General features: G+C 36.7%; 1 pseudogene; it reads left to right on the forward strand.

Moving 5' to 3' along the window:
- The first annotated feature begins 870 nt into the window (after window positions 1–870).
- LOC113358412 lies at window positions 871–4,632 on the forward strand (annotated as a pseudogene).
- The last annotated feature ends 10,894 nt before the right edge of the window (window positions 4,633–15,526 follow it).

The following is a 15,526-nucleotide window of genomic DNA, read 5'->3' on the forward strand; positions in this document are numbered from 1 at the left end:
TGAGTTCTTTGAGAATCTAAAGAATCATGGGATAGTATATAAATGATATTCCAGTCAAGATAAAGATTTGAATTTCGCCAAGTGTTTGCCATGCTAATGACTTGGAATTGAAGAAAGAAGCAGTAGAAATTACTTGAGAAGAAAGCTGAGCTTCGACCTTGAAGAACCAAAAGAATGATTACGACAGCAGCAAATTGCAGAGGCGTGTGGATATAATTTATTGCACGGGAGATTGATGAATACGAGGCGTTTACAGAGATTGAATCCCACCCAAGCTGAATAAAATATTGAGAATCTTCTTTAACTGACAATGATTTGTAGAATAAGAATATATGAATTAGGTCACCACCGCTTCAATTGCTTCAGCAAGGAAACCTATTCCTCCCAATCGGCTTGGGAAAGGAGAGAAGGGATGAAATCTGAAAACAGACGCAATCACAAGAAAAACCGTGTTAGTTAGCTCGAGGTAATCATAAATTGAAGAAAATTATCGAAACCTATAGAAACTAGGGTTCCTCGTTTCTGTAGAGAAAAAAACAGGAGCTTAAGACATTAACATAAAAACAAAATCGAAATAGGGATTGAGTATTCGATGTAAACAAGAGAAAAGACGATCATAAATGTGCAGGAGGAAGGATTGACGAGATTCTGGTAAGAAAATTTTCAGCGAGTCATGAATCGGGTCGCCCGATTTTTCGCCCGATTCTTCACCGAGTAATAGCTTCACGCAGTGCCTCAATGTGCTATAGGGTATCCTTAACTAGTGTCCTTGGCTGGATATAAATTATTGGGCCCTAAATCCTTTTGAATGACCCCTAAAAATGCCAGGCTTATTGATACTAGCACCCTCCACTCTCTGTTGTTACCTTCTTTCCCCAACAAATTATGACAATGAAGGGCAAGAGTATAATTATGCTATCGTTTTGAATTGTCAAACATTGTACTATCAATTTTCTAACAATGGATTCTCACGAAACTAAGAAAACGATAAAACCCGAAGAAATTCATTTAGTATCAACAACAGAAGATTCTATAGAATTCAATTTATTACTCTGGGCATTAAATCATTCATCTGTAGTTGGATTAGATGCTGAATGGAAACCTTGTAGAACCAAACAATACTCTTTCCCAACTGTTTCACTTCTTCAAATTGCCTGTAGAATCAATCATGAAGTGATAGAGTATACAGATTCACAAAATAATATGGGTTTTTCTAGTTGACCTTTCTTTGATCACCCTTTCTTCAATTTATCAACTTCTTAGAGATATGTTTATTTCACCTGATATTTTGAAATTAGGGTTTAGGTTTAAACATGATTTGGTTTACTTATCTTCTACCTTTTCTTCTCAAGGTTCCAATCCTGGCTTTGATAAGGTATGACCAAAGCCCTGACTTTTTTATGTGGTTTTCTTGGTTTCATTTGTGAATTCTCAATTTTTGTGTGTGTTTCTGTTTTTAATTTTTTTGTCTGAAAAATGTGGATTAGGTGGAACCTTATTTAGACATTACAAGTATATACCAACATCATTTACAAGAGAAGCAACCAGGAAGAAAAATGTCTAAGGATATGAAAAGCTTAGCAACTGTATGTGAAGAAATGCTCAGTGTTTCACTATCCAAGGTTTGTGTTAACTTAATCTGTCTATCAGGGTTTTTTTCCAACCACTTTTCAGTATGTATTGGTATTGCTGTTTGATGTTGGTGCCTTTAGTTTATTAAAATACTGCTCCTCAAGAGTATAGACCCGCAACTTCTGTAGATCAGTGAAAATGGGATAAAGACAAGATGGAGATTGATTATAATCGCTGAATTAGCTGTATACAAAACAATGAATGCTAAAGAAACCTGTGATGCTCTGCATGAGAATGTCACTTTATGACTAATATTAGGCTACTGGCTTTGCGGAAGGCCGCAAAGGTACACATAACTTAGAATAAAGATGCATGGTGCAACATCTCTTTCCTTTATTCTAACGATCGCTGTGTTCCACAAATACTTAAAATTCAATATCATTATCTTCGTTCATTGGAAACTTTTAGAGTTTTTTGTAGTATTTGTTATCAAACATACAAAAGTAGGTCTCACCCTGTAGATGGTAGGAAGAAACTAGTTGTAACTGGAAATGGTATAACTATTTCAGTGCAATAGATATTGGTTGGGTAGTTCTGATTTAGTTTGATTAAATTGCAAAAGACAATATCATCTCAATTTAAAATAAAATGAAACTTAAAGGCTGTTGAATCTACCTAACTTTCGCTTGAGTAAGGTGGTTCATGTTTTTATTCCTTGTGATCCCAGCTTATGCATCTATACTCTCCACCAGGAACTCCAATGTAGCGATTGGTCACTCCGCCCTCTTACAGAAGATCAAAAAACATACGCCGCTGCAGATGCACATAGCTTATTAGAGATATTTGCTGTTTTCCAGGAGAAGGTTCTCAAAGAAGGTGTTTTCTCTCTTATGTTCAACATTTTTAGATATATGTTTATAAATATATATACACACATGCAAACTCACGCCTGTTATACTTTTAAAGTCTATAAACCGTGTTACTCTTAAAGTCTCTTCAGCCATAAACTCCGATGTGGATAGTGTATGACATATCAAATTCAGTTACTTGGTCCATTATAATGTATATTTTCTTAACTTTCATATTCACGGATCTCTTTTATGACTGGTTTGCTGCAGTTTCTACTTCGAGGGATACTACCGAACCTCGGAACGCAAATGCACTTCTTGGATTGAAAGAAATTCTTGTGATGCCCGATGTCTGTGATAATGTTCTAAGGCTAAAGTTCTGTCAAGCTTCAGATATAGTCAGGTTGACTCCATTTTCTCCGGTATCATCTATTTCCAAGGTCTCATGCATGAAGACTGCTCTGTTGGGAGTTTCTCTTTCAAACATTATCTCAAGATACGGTGAAAGAATTTTGCTGAAGGAATCGGATAGAAAACCTAAAACTTCTAAGAGAAAAGGGAAGAGACAATCCTCGACAGGACTAACTTACAAAGCAAAACTGATTGAATGTTCCGGTGATTGGCAAGGGCCTCCACCATGGGATTCGTCATTAGGGGGTGATGGGTGCCCGAAATTTCTGTGCGATGTGATGGTAATGCAGTTTCATGAAAACTTAATACTCATCTTATAATTGCAAAATATATGGACATCAACTTCGACCATGTTCAGATTAGAGAATACATATGCCCATTTTATAGTTTTTGGATCACATAAACCTTGCTGACGAATTGATTTTCTGAAAGATTTGATGTTAGCCTTTCTTGGTGCATAAAGTGTACGAAGTTCGTCTGTTAGCTCGAATATTTATTATCTGTCGTTGAATACATGAATACTTGTCCATATACAGTAATACACATCTTGATTGTTAATTCATTCTGCCTGGAATATTTGAACAGGTAGAGGGTTTAGCGAAACACCTCAGGTGTGTTGGAGTTGATGCTGCAACCCCTTGTTCAAGAAAGCCTGAACCAAGGTAAAATATATAATAATTACAAACTCATTCAAACATCGTAGACAGGCAGTTTTCTCCTGTTGGCGTAATTTAATGATCATCATCTCTAGGAAGTTAGTCGATCAAGCACAAAAGGAAAAACGGATACTCTTAACTCGGGATGCGAAACTATTGAGACATGACTACTTAATAAGAAACCAAATATACAGGGTGAAGAGTCTCCTGAAAAACGATCAGCTACTTGAGGTATGTTTTTCCAGTATGGAGCTGTCTTACTTCAATTGTTTATGTTCTAAGTTTTATACATTTTAGACATTTTCGACTATGTTGTTTTAAGCTTCAAATAGACGCGGTGTCAGTTTTTACCTGTCAACAGGCAAGTTATTTGACATCATAAAATGATATCTAGTGGTAATATTTCTATCTGGAATTCTTTCATTAAGCTGTTGGTTTAATGGAGAAATTGGATCATCTCCCGTAAAAAGCCTGACTAATGGACAATCCCTCTATTCCTTAGCTCAAGGGTCCACTCAATCAAGTGCCACTCCAGTCAAACATGAAAGGATATCCTACTCCTAGGTTCACCTTCAGAGACGGCTTCCCCCTATGATATCATAGATTAGATACTTTCCCAAAAAGAAGAGAGAAAGAAAGAAGAAGGAAAAACATGTAGAAGACTCACCGATTCGCTTTCAGACCGACTAGAAGAAGATTCAACACTACTGTTGGAAGAACTATTCTCGTCGTCACTAGACTACGAACTTTCTTCCTTCTCGGGTTCCCCTTCACCACAGAGAGGTTCAGCATCGCCACTTCCCGTCTCAAGAAACGTTGTTTTCTGACTACCTGCAAGTTTGGTAAAGGCGTTCACGCTGCTGAGACCCTGGGCAAGGCACAAAGACAGACACTTAGAAAAAAAGACGAGGATATACGCAATCCAACTAAAATCAAGAAGAAAATCATGCATACCCGCATATTAGACGAACTAAAAGTCGGAGGAGTCGTCGAATCTGATTGGGAACCATCTGCATGGCTTTTAGACCTTCGCTCCTTCACTTGGGGACTATCCGCATCCGGGCTAACGGATTTTCGCTTGGTCGAAGAAGAATCCCTCAGCAGTGGGTGCTCCGCTAAAACCGCAGGAGAAGGCTTACCGCGACGGTTTTCTACCACATCATTCACGAACCCGTGGATAGCGAGAAGGGAAAAATATCGTTTGGTCCTTTTTTAGGTGGGCCCATGTCTGTTTAGTCCTTTGGGAAAATGCCTTTACTGTTTGGTCCATAATTATTTAAAAATATAAAACAGACAAAAGCACCCTTACGTGTTAATTTTTACTTATTTTCTTGTAGTAGTTCATTCGTCAAAATGAACTCCTGTTAATTTCTACTTATTTTTACAGAAAACATATAAACCAGAGTTCATTCCAGAAATGAACTCCATATAAAAACCAAAAAAAAAAACTAAAAATACCAGAGTTCATTCCAGAAATGAACTCCATATAAAAACCTAAAAAAACAGAGTTCATTCCAGAAATGAACTCCATATAAAAACCTAAAAAACAGAGTTCATTCCAGAAATGAACTCCATATAAAAACCTAAAAAAAAAACAGAGTTCATTCCAGAAATGAACTCGATATAAAAAATCTACAGGGTGTTAGTCCTCAAGGGAGTTGGGGGAGTTGGGTGTAGTTGTGTTTTTTCCCGTTAGTCGTGAGGGAGTTCGAGTGAGTCTCTCAAAATCCCCGTTAGTCGTGGGAGAGTTTAGAAGAGTCTCCCCAACTCCCTAGAAAACCTCGTTAGTCGTGGGGGAGTTTGATAAGGTAGCTGCGAGGTTTTGGAAAGGATCATAGTGTATAGACATTTTTGATCTAAGGTCAACAATAAAACAAAAAAGGTCACCCAAACGTAAAATGTAGCCATCCCTTATCTCGCGTAATTCGTAATGGAAAAATTGCCCTTACATAATCGGAAGATATTATAACATTTTTATCCTCCAAATGCATTCGGTAGACAAAATATTACCCAGCCTTCCGATTGTAGTCGGTGCAGTATTAGAATGATTTTTGTTTCATTTTTTTCATTTCTTTTCATTTTTGGGAAAAACAGAGATTTTTCTGGTTTTGAACTTGCAATAGTCGGAAGATACTTCATAAACCTAAACCTCCGAATTAGCGTTGGCTAACCTTCTATAATGGCCCTTGGAACCACCTAGAGCCATGGCGTGGTTGGCTTTGAACTTGTCATATTTGGAGGATAAGTCATTCATGAACTCCCGAATATACGATGGCCCAAAAATCAGAATTTGGGAAAAACAGAGATTTTTCTGGTTTTGAACTTGCAATAATCGGAAAATACATCATAAACCTAAACCTTTGAATGTGTGTTGGCTAACCTTCTATAATGGACCTTGGAACCACCTAGAGCCATGGCATGGTTGGTTTTGAACTTGTCATATTCGGAGGATAAGTCATTTTCATGAACTCCCGAATATACGATGGCTCAAAAATCAGAAAAAAAAGAGATATTTCTGGTTTTGAACTTGCAATAATCGGAAGATACGTCATAAACCTAAACCTCCGAATGAGTGTTGGCTAACCTTATATAATGGCCCTTGGAACCATCTAGAGACATGTCATGGTTGGTTTTGAACTTGTCATATTCGGAGGATAAGTCATTTTCATGAACTCCCGAATATACGATGGCCCAAAAATCTGAATTTTGGAAAAACAAAGATTATTTTGGTTTTGAACTTGCAATAATCAGAAGATACGTCATAAACCTAAACCTCCGAACGTGTGTTGGCTAACCTTCTATAATGGCCCTTGGAACCACCTAGAGCCATGGCATGGTTGGTTTTGAACTTATCATATTCGGAAGATATGTGATTTCAATAAACTCCCGAATATACGGTGGCCCAAAAATCAGAATTTGGGAAAAACAAAGATTTTTCTGGTTTTGAACTTGCAATAATCGGAAGATACGTCATAAACCTAAACCTCTGAATGAGTGTTGGCTAACCTTCTATAATGGCCCTTGGAACCACCTAGAGCCATGACATGGTTGGTTTTGAACTTGTCATATTCGGAAGATATGTGATTTCAATAAACTCCCGAATATACGATGGCCCAAAAATTAGAATTTGGGGAAAACAGAGATTTTTTTGGTTTTGAACTGGCAATAATCGGAAGATGCGTCATAAACCTAAACCTATGAATGTGTGTTGGCTAACCTTTTATAACGGCCCTTAGAACCACCTAGAACCATGGCATGGTTGGTTTTGAACTTGTCATATTCAGAAGATATGTGATTTCAATAAACTCCCGAATATACAATGACCCAAAAATCAGAATTTGGGAAAAACAGAGATTTTTCGGGTTTTGAACTTGCAATAATCGAAAGTAAATTTAGTTACATAAACTTCCGAATGTAGAGTGGCTCAACAATCCAAACCTGCCAAAATCCTTAGGTTTTGGAATTTTGGAACGACCATAATCCTTGGAATTTCGAAATGCTCAACAACTATATTCGGTAGTAATTTCAATTTTATGGCTCCCGAATATATTATTTTCCACCTTCGGAAGATATTTAAATTAATAAATCTCTCGATTGTGCTTCAAAATTCAGAAACCATTGATAAATTCATACACCATTCACAATCCATTAAACTAACCATTCATAATCCATCAAAGTAACCATTCACAAACCATAACGTGATTTAAGAACTTAAAATCCGATCCAAACCTTAAAAACGAAATAATCCAACACAAAATATAAATACTATAAAACAGAAGTTTGTCATTCATTTATTCTTTGATTTGACTTTACGACTTTGACTACCTCCGAGTCCTGCACGAGCACGAGTTTGAGCACCTGCAGCTTCAGCACCTTCAGTTGGAGCTCTCGTAGAAGCTCGAGTTCTTTTACCTGTCTTTGATATTGCCATCTTATCTGTATGCTTCTTCGTGGCTTTCTCCCCAAATTCTGCTGCATAATCTTCATTATCAATATTATCAACTAGGTCTTTAGCCTTTTTATCTTCTCAACTGGCACGGGATCTCCGCTCCTCATGCATGCAGTTAACATGTTGGAAACACGCTTGAACCTATTCACCTATTTTTATACATAATGATATAACATCAAACGGTTATCACATAAGATTTATAGCCATAACATCAAAAGTGTTATAAGAATACGCACCAGTCTGTCATAACCATTTGGTTTGTCTTTGATAATACAATTATAACTGGACCCCACCGAAGTAGTCTTTGATTTAACTTCACGGATAACCAAAGGATGGGATACCTTCCTATACCAACTCATATAGCCTGGAGAATTTTCATCACCTCTAGTGATAGCTCTACCAGTGTTGATAATGAACTCAGTCCTCTTATATCAAGAACAGTATGTGGGCCTGAGTGAACTACCGTGAGATTGTCACCACTAGAGGAGCACAAATCCAACTCCAATTTGTAGTAATCCCCAAACTCATCCAGTGGTTGTTGTTGTATATACCCGTGTTGTCGCATCACCATAGAGGGGTTGTACATCACACATCCCGTGGGGTGCCACGACGGTCCAAAATAAAGGGACAAGTCCGACCGAACATTTATATTCCCACTATCTCGGTCTTCCTTGTATGGATCAAAGCATACGTCTGAGGCCTTCATTTGGTCCAAAATTTCCCTCGTGCGAATCAACTGCTGCTCTTTTTCTCTAGAGTGGTTGTCTTCGAAGATATACTTTGTTCCTCTAGGAGTACCTTTGCGCCACTCCGGGTTCTCTCCGGCCAACTTCAGGATAGGGAAGTGGTCATAGATCCATGACTATATAGATAAGAAACCAAGTATTATTAAATAGATTTTAAACAATCGGAAGTCAAAGTACATAAATTTCAACCGAATATACATAATCAGAAGATGGTGACAACCGAATATAGAATATTCAGATGTTAATAATAGGTAACTCCTTACGAATATGCAACATTTGGAGTTCAGTAAACTCTAATTTTTGGCTTATATATTCGGTAGTAATTTCCCAATATTAGATTCCGGTTATACATAATCATAAGTCAAACTAAGTAATATTTTTCCGAATAAACAACATTCGGAAGTCAAAAATGTGTATGTCCTACAATATGCATCATTTGGAGTTCAGTAAACTATAGTTTTTTGGCCTATATATTCGGTAGTAATCCAAGACTAAATTCCGATTCTAAACAATCGGAAATACAACTATGTAATACGTTTCCGAATAAACTACATTCGGAAGTTAACAATGTGTACATCCTACCGAATATGCACCATTCGGAGTTAAAAATATGCATCATATGTATTGTCTACCGAATAAATATACATTGATTTATAGAGTTAAAAAAAAACTTGTAATAGAGCCACGTTCCCGGCAACTTGGCTAGTTCCTCGCCTCAACACCTTTCTCAACTCTTCCATCAAGAATGCTAGGCATGTCGTGCCACAAGAGTAGTCACCGACTTCATGGAGAGGATCCAAAAGTTGTAGAAGGTTGGCGTCGATCTGGTTGCCAGTAATATTGGGGAAAATGACACATCCCAATATACAAAGGAGATAGGCGTTGTCCGCGTGGTTAACCTGCTCATCAGTTAACGTTCCTTTCTTCTCTCTATCCAGGGTGCCACGAAACATATTCATCAAAATGGTAGTATTGATCTGTCTTGTTCTATAACTTGCATGCCCCATGAACTCAACTCTTGATGTCTCTTCATCCCATCCTAAGCACTTCTTAGTTAGAGCATAAAGTTTTTCCCAACTTAACTGCTTTGTGTAGTTCAACTTCATAGTTGTGCTTTGGTCAGGGAGGTTAAGAATCTGCACAACATCATCCGGCATAATCGTCATCTCCCCAAACGGCATATAGAAGGTGTCGGTTTCAGAATACAATATCTCCACGAACGCCGATATAGCCACACGATCATGTTCCAACATTGAGTTCTCGGAAGCAGTAGATAACCCCGAGTTGGCTATAATTGTCTTGAACCTTTCACATTCATCGGATAAAGGCCAATCAAGCATTTTTGTTGGTGCGGCAGTGGGTTTGAGTAGACGAACCGCATCTTGATGATACTATTAAACATACGATAAATTTTTAGAGTAATTACAAAAACCTTTAATACAACTATTACGATAGAACACATAGACAATACGTTATTATTACCTTAGTTTCGTATATTTCTTTCGCCCAAGAGTCTTTGTATCCAAATAACAATTTACCTCCATCCGTCGGTAGCTCAAGGATTTTGCCTTTTGGAATATTATGCACCTTCAAGTGTTCAGGGACAAGGTGTGATGCTTTCTTAGCAATATCCTTCTTTCCACCTTCTCCTCCTTTGTTTCCTTTTTTGGATTTTTTGGTACTACTTGGTTGTCCTTCTTCCTACTGTTGGCACAGGATCAATTGGTTCAATTTCATGTTGGGATGTAACTTGTGGAGCACTTTTTTCTACACCACCTTGTTCAGTGCCTTGAGGAGCAGTTGGTTCTACACCTTGTTGAGTGGCTTGTTGAGCACTTGGTTGCACACCTTGTTCAGTGCCTTGTGGAGTAATTGGTTCTGCACCTTGTTGAGAACTTGAATTTCCCTTGGCAATCCTTTCTCTCCTAGCACTAGCTGATACTTTCTTACTCCCTTCTCAACGAGGCCCTAAGTCGCCTATTTTGGGAGGTTGCTTAGCTCGACTTTTCCCAAACAAAAAAATAAGGAACGTTACAAACTATACAATCAGAAGGCAAAATACACAAACAAAACCCGAATGTAGACAATCAGAAGTAAAAGGAAATATTTTGTTCCCGAATATACAACATTCGGATAATAAGATAATTTTTTTTCTACCGAATACTCATCAATTGGAGTTCAGGAAGCTCTGAATTTTTCAGCCTATATAATAGGAAGTCATTCAAATTTTTTTCTACCGAATAAATGCTGGCCTCAAAATGGGATTTTGCCTAAATCACAATTTTGAGAATTTTTCAAAATATATATATATTCCGTAGTAAGTTTACTTCCGAATACTGTGTCTCTACTTAAATATATTCGGAAGCCAACAAATTCATTAAACTATCGATTATTACCAGTTTGTACACAGGAAGATATGGCCAACAATATTCGGCAGATAACCAACAAATATTTCTCCCGAATACTGTCGATGTTCTTGAGAAATGAAGAACACGACTACATTCGGAAGTAAATTAGTATGAATATCTCCCGAATCTGGGTAAATAACCGAAAACCCCAGTTGTTTGTTTTTTCTCGATTCGTCGAATTAAAGCGAAATAAACCCAAAAAATGATAGAGTCTTACCTAATTGGGGCCATTTGAAGTTGCCGGAGTGTTTGACTATCAGAATCGCCACCACCAACTACATCCGCGTCTTCGTGTTCCTCGTCATTTTCAGCAACAATCTCTTTATTTCTTGTTAAAATTCCAATATTTGGATCGAAACCGCGAGGAACGTTTTTAGTTTTAGGTATGTGGGGTTCACTACCCTTACCCATTGTTTTATAAACGAATCAATGATGTTTTACTTTGGCGATTCACGACGAAGACGATGAATTGAAAAAAGAGGAAAAAAAAAATTTCCTCCACAATCGGGAGTGAAGGGGAAGAGCTTTTTTTTTTATAAGAAGACAACTTTTATTTATGTAATAGAGGAAGTTTGCAAAATATACAAGATAAGATCTAAGCCTAGCTTAACTCTTTCTAGGATGTTTTTTCTTACATTTTCACTCACATTCTCCGTAGAGAAAAACTTAACTTTCCTAGTTCTTTCTTCCTTAGATAGCTTGTCTTCGAAATCAACATACTTCCTAGATTTATACATAAAGGAAACCGGATAATAATTTACAAGAGAAAATTTACATCGATAGATGTTATTTTGAGACCTCCAGGGTTGGGCTTCAGAATCTTCTTCTCCTTTCAGAATCTTCATTAAAACTTGGCAGTCATTAATCAGGCAACAATTTTGGAGCTTTAATTCCTTCATCCATCTGATGGCCTCAATTCCAGCTTTTGCTTCAGCTTCTAAGGGGCAGGAAGCCCAACCGCACACCCTGCACGACATTGCTTCTTAACTCCTGCATTATCCATGATTGAGATAGCATATCCCATTGTGTAATCAGCTTCAATAAAGGAGGCATCAAACATAATAAACCAATCATCTTCCTTTCTATGCATATGATTATTTCTAGTAAGCATCCAAGCTTTATCCTGAATCTGACTGGCTTTACTATCTCTACTAGAATTGAATTTCTGGTAGGATGTTCTTATGATGTCAATTATCTTATGCACATTAGGCACTTTATTATCAAAATGGACACTATTTCTAAACTTCCAAATGGACCAGATTATGAATGAAATCAGATTATGCTTGCTAGTTAGATTCCTATTATTCATCCAAGATTTAAACCAATGCATGATATCAGAATTTCCATTGAAACAATATATGTTATTGAGATCAAAGGCATCCCACACTTTCTTAGAAAAATTACAATGAACAAACAGATGCATTTCATCTTCTAAGTCTTGATTATCACATAGCAGACAATAAGGATCAGAATCTTTCACATATTTAGACATATTACTCCCAAGAGCCAAACACAAGAGACAAATTTCCAGCAGAACATATTAACTTTAGGTAGCATATTTAAATTCCATAAATTTTTCCAAAATCTGGCTTCATCCTTATCAAAATTCAACTTAGTCAGGAAATTGTAAACCGATTTAGTATTAAGATTGCCAGAGGTGGTAGATTTCCATCTAATTCTATCATGCGTATTGATGTTAGTGGTTACAGAATTGATAGCATCATCGAAAGACAAGTCGATATATTTACTGATAATGTTCATATACCGGTTTCCATTAGGATCCATCAAATCACAAACATTTATAGGCATATTACAATCAACATTTATAGGAGACAAGAGATGAACTTGATTAGGTAACCAGAAATCAGACCAAACATTTGTAGATTTCTCATTGTTAATCTGACACATATGGTTTGAGTTAATAATATCAAGACCTTTCCTGATACTGGTCCATATCCAGGAAATTCTATGTTTCCTAGTTTTCTTTAGAGGATTCTGGTCTCTGAAGTATTTATGTTTAAGAATTTTATCCCACAGCTGATCTTGATTGTGAATAAGCCTCCAAGCCAACTTAGTTATGAGGGCAAGATTATGTTTATGGGGATTTCTAATCCCCAGACCACCTTGGTGAATGTCTTTAGTTATACTAGGCCACGCCTTAGGGTAGTAACATTTTTTCTTGTTCTTTTTTTTCCACCAGAAATCTCTCTGGATTTTATCAAGACTGTCTAAGGTCTTTTTGGGAAAGGCTAGACACTGCATTTGATGATTTGGGTAAGCACTAAGCACGGTTTTTATTAAGACGGTGCGCCCAGCTTGGTTAAACATTTTTCCTATCCAACCTTGGAGGACAGTGTAATATTTATTAAGAAGCGTTTCAAAGCTATTAGTTTTATTTCTATCAAAGCAAAGAGGAGTGCCTAAATATTTATCATTTTTAGAGATTTTCTTAATTTTAATTATTTTAAGATTATTTTACAGTGTTTGTTGTGCATCTTTGGTGTGAAACAAACACCAGATTTATTAATGACTTGCCCGGTCATTTCACCAAAAATATTTAAAATGTTAACAATATTTTTAGCTTCATTAAGGTTCGCCTTAGCAAACAAGAAACAATCGTCAGCGAAAAACAAATGCGAAACAGGAGGAGCAGTTCTCGCCACTTTGACACCAGAAATATTTTTTTCATTTTCAGCTTTAAAGAGAAGTTTAGAAAGCACTTCCATGCAGATGATGAACAGATAAGGGGACATAGGGTCCCCTTGTCTAAGTCCCCTGGTCACAGTAAATCTGTCACCAGGTACACCATTTAAAAGAACAGAGAAAGACGTCGTAGTAACACATTGCATAATAAGATGGCAAACATCTTCACAGAAACCAAAAGAAAGAAGGGTTTTATTAAGAAAGTCCCATTCAATCCCATCGAAAGCTTTCGATAGGTCAATTTTCAAAACCATATAGCTAGTTTTATTTTTCGAAATTTTCATGGAGTGAAGAATTTCATGAGCAACAATTATATTATCAGTGATTTAACGCCCGGGAATAAATGCAGATTGGTTTTGAGAAATCAGTTTCGAAAGCATCGGTTTCAGACGGTTAGTTGACCTTCCCTATTATTAGACCAAGTAAAAGGTAACCTAAGGTCCATAAGTCCTAATTTTTGGATGTTGTCATGGATATATTTGTTAACATGAGTGTTATTTTTTCCACCATGCTTATCATTAACATGCAGGATAAAGTTCAGGTCTTTAACTATTATCCAAGGGGTATTAGGATTTTGATTGTAAAAGAAATTTATTTTATCCCATTGCATTTTTTCCCTAATTCATTCAGAGAGCCATGCACACAAACAACATTTCAGCAATTATTGAAACAGTCATGTAATTCAAAAAAGCATATGTAAAAAAATTCAGCAATGCATATAGCTTTAATATTATTATGCCAAGCAATGAGTATCCCACCAGATAAACCTATTCTAGGAACAGCTAGCCAGTCATGGAACTTAATATTTCTGGCTAAGATGTTCAAACTATCTTTAGTAGCCTTTATTTCAGCTAAGAACATAAAATCAGGATTTTGTTTTCTGAGAATATATTTCAAGTGATTTCTAATGAGAGGTTTTCCAACCCTCTGCACATTCCAAGATAAAAGCTTCATAATGGTATTTAAAGAAAAAACTTTAGTAAGAAGGGGTAAAATAACTTGAAAGGTATAAGTGTCACACACAAAAACAGTGAAAAAAACAGATGTGTAGAAAAGCAATGGCATATACTATTGATCGCAAAATTTGAAATAAAAATTAAATTTGTTCTGAGATTAAGAAGAACCTATTCAATTAGAAGGTTTTGAGTTCCAGCATCCACAACAGAAGCAGTTTCAGACCCATCCATTCTAATATCATTGTCATCTTCAAACACATTTGTCATCTCTCCTCCTCCAGCAGAGGTTTCTCCTAACTCCATATTGTGGACAGACACTCCATTGACCACCACCTCATTAGCAAAAACATGTAGTTCTCTGTTAATTTCTTGCATGTATCCCTCCATTTCCATAGCTTCCATGACAATATCTTCTTTCCTTCTTCTCTTATTAGTCCTGATATCATTTATATGTATTTCTGAGACATAAGAAACACTGGCAGAGTTTTTATTCTATAGTATCCTCAATGACATGATTATTGACCTCAATATCCACATCATTATTGAAGGAAATTTCAGTACTATCTGTCACATGTTGATTATCCAAGACCAATCCACTTGTATTGTCATTGCCTTCAACTACATCATTCAGCACTGGCTCTTGAATTTCTCCTTCATCTCCTCCTTCTTGAATTTCCATATTCTGTTGTATAACCTGAACTAGCTCTTCCACTTGTTCATCAAAAGGATCTACACCTTGCAGATTCAGAACTGGCACAGCTATCCAGGCTATATTTGCTATTAAATCACAGTAGTTTTCATTATGGTTGAAAACATAACAGTGTCTACAGGTAGCTGATGGAAAACCCCGATAAAAAATAGCAATCTTAATTCTTTCTCCATCCTTCAGAGTAATATTCACCTTTCTAACCAATGGCAAGTTAACATCCAATCTGACTTTTGCTTTCACCACACCAGTTGGGTCTCTGTTGTAGATAATGATTGGTTCACCAGCCTGAGAAGCAATAAGATGAGGTATGTCATCTCTATCAAGATCAGCTCTGAGTCTAAATTCTATGTAGAAAACTTCAAATTGGAATATGGCTCTCTTCACATTCATATGGAACTGCCATGGAAGTAAAACCAACAAGTATCCACCAACTGAATGAGGCCTCTCCCTTAAAACCCTTTGAAAAATTTCCCTAGAATGAATTCTGAAAATGAAAACATTCCTTCTTCCAGTTATGATCACATCTACTTCATTTTGTGCACCCCATCTTTGTCTAATTGAGTAACTC

Source organism: Papaver somniferum, chromosome 3, assembly GCF_003573695.1.
Source record: "Papaver somniferum cultivar HN1 chromosome 3, ASM357369v1, whole genome shotgun sequence".
Classification (NCBI taxonomy): domain Eukaryota; kingdom Viridiplantae; phylum Streptophyta; class Magnoliopsida; order Ranunculales; family Papaveraceae; genus Papaver; species Papaver somniferum.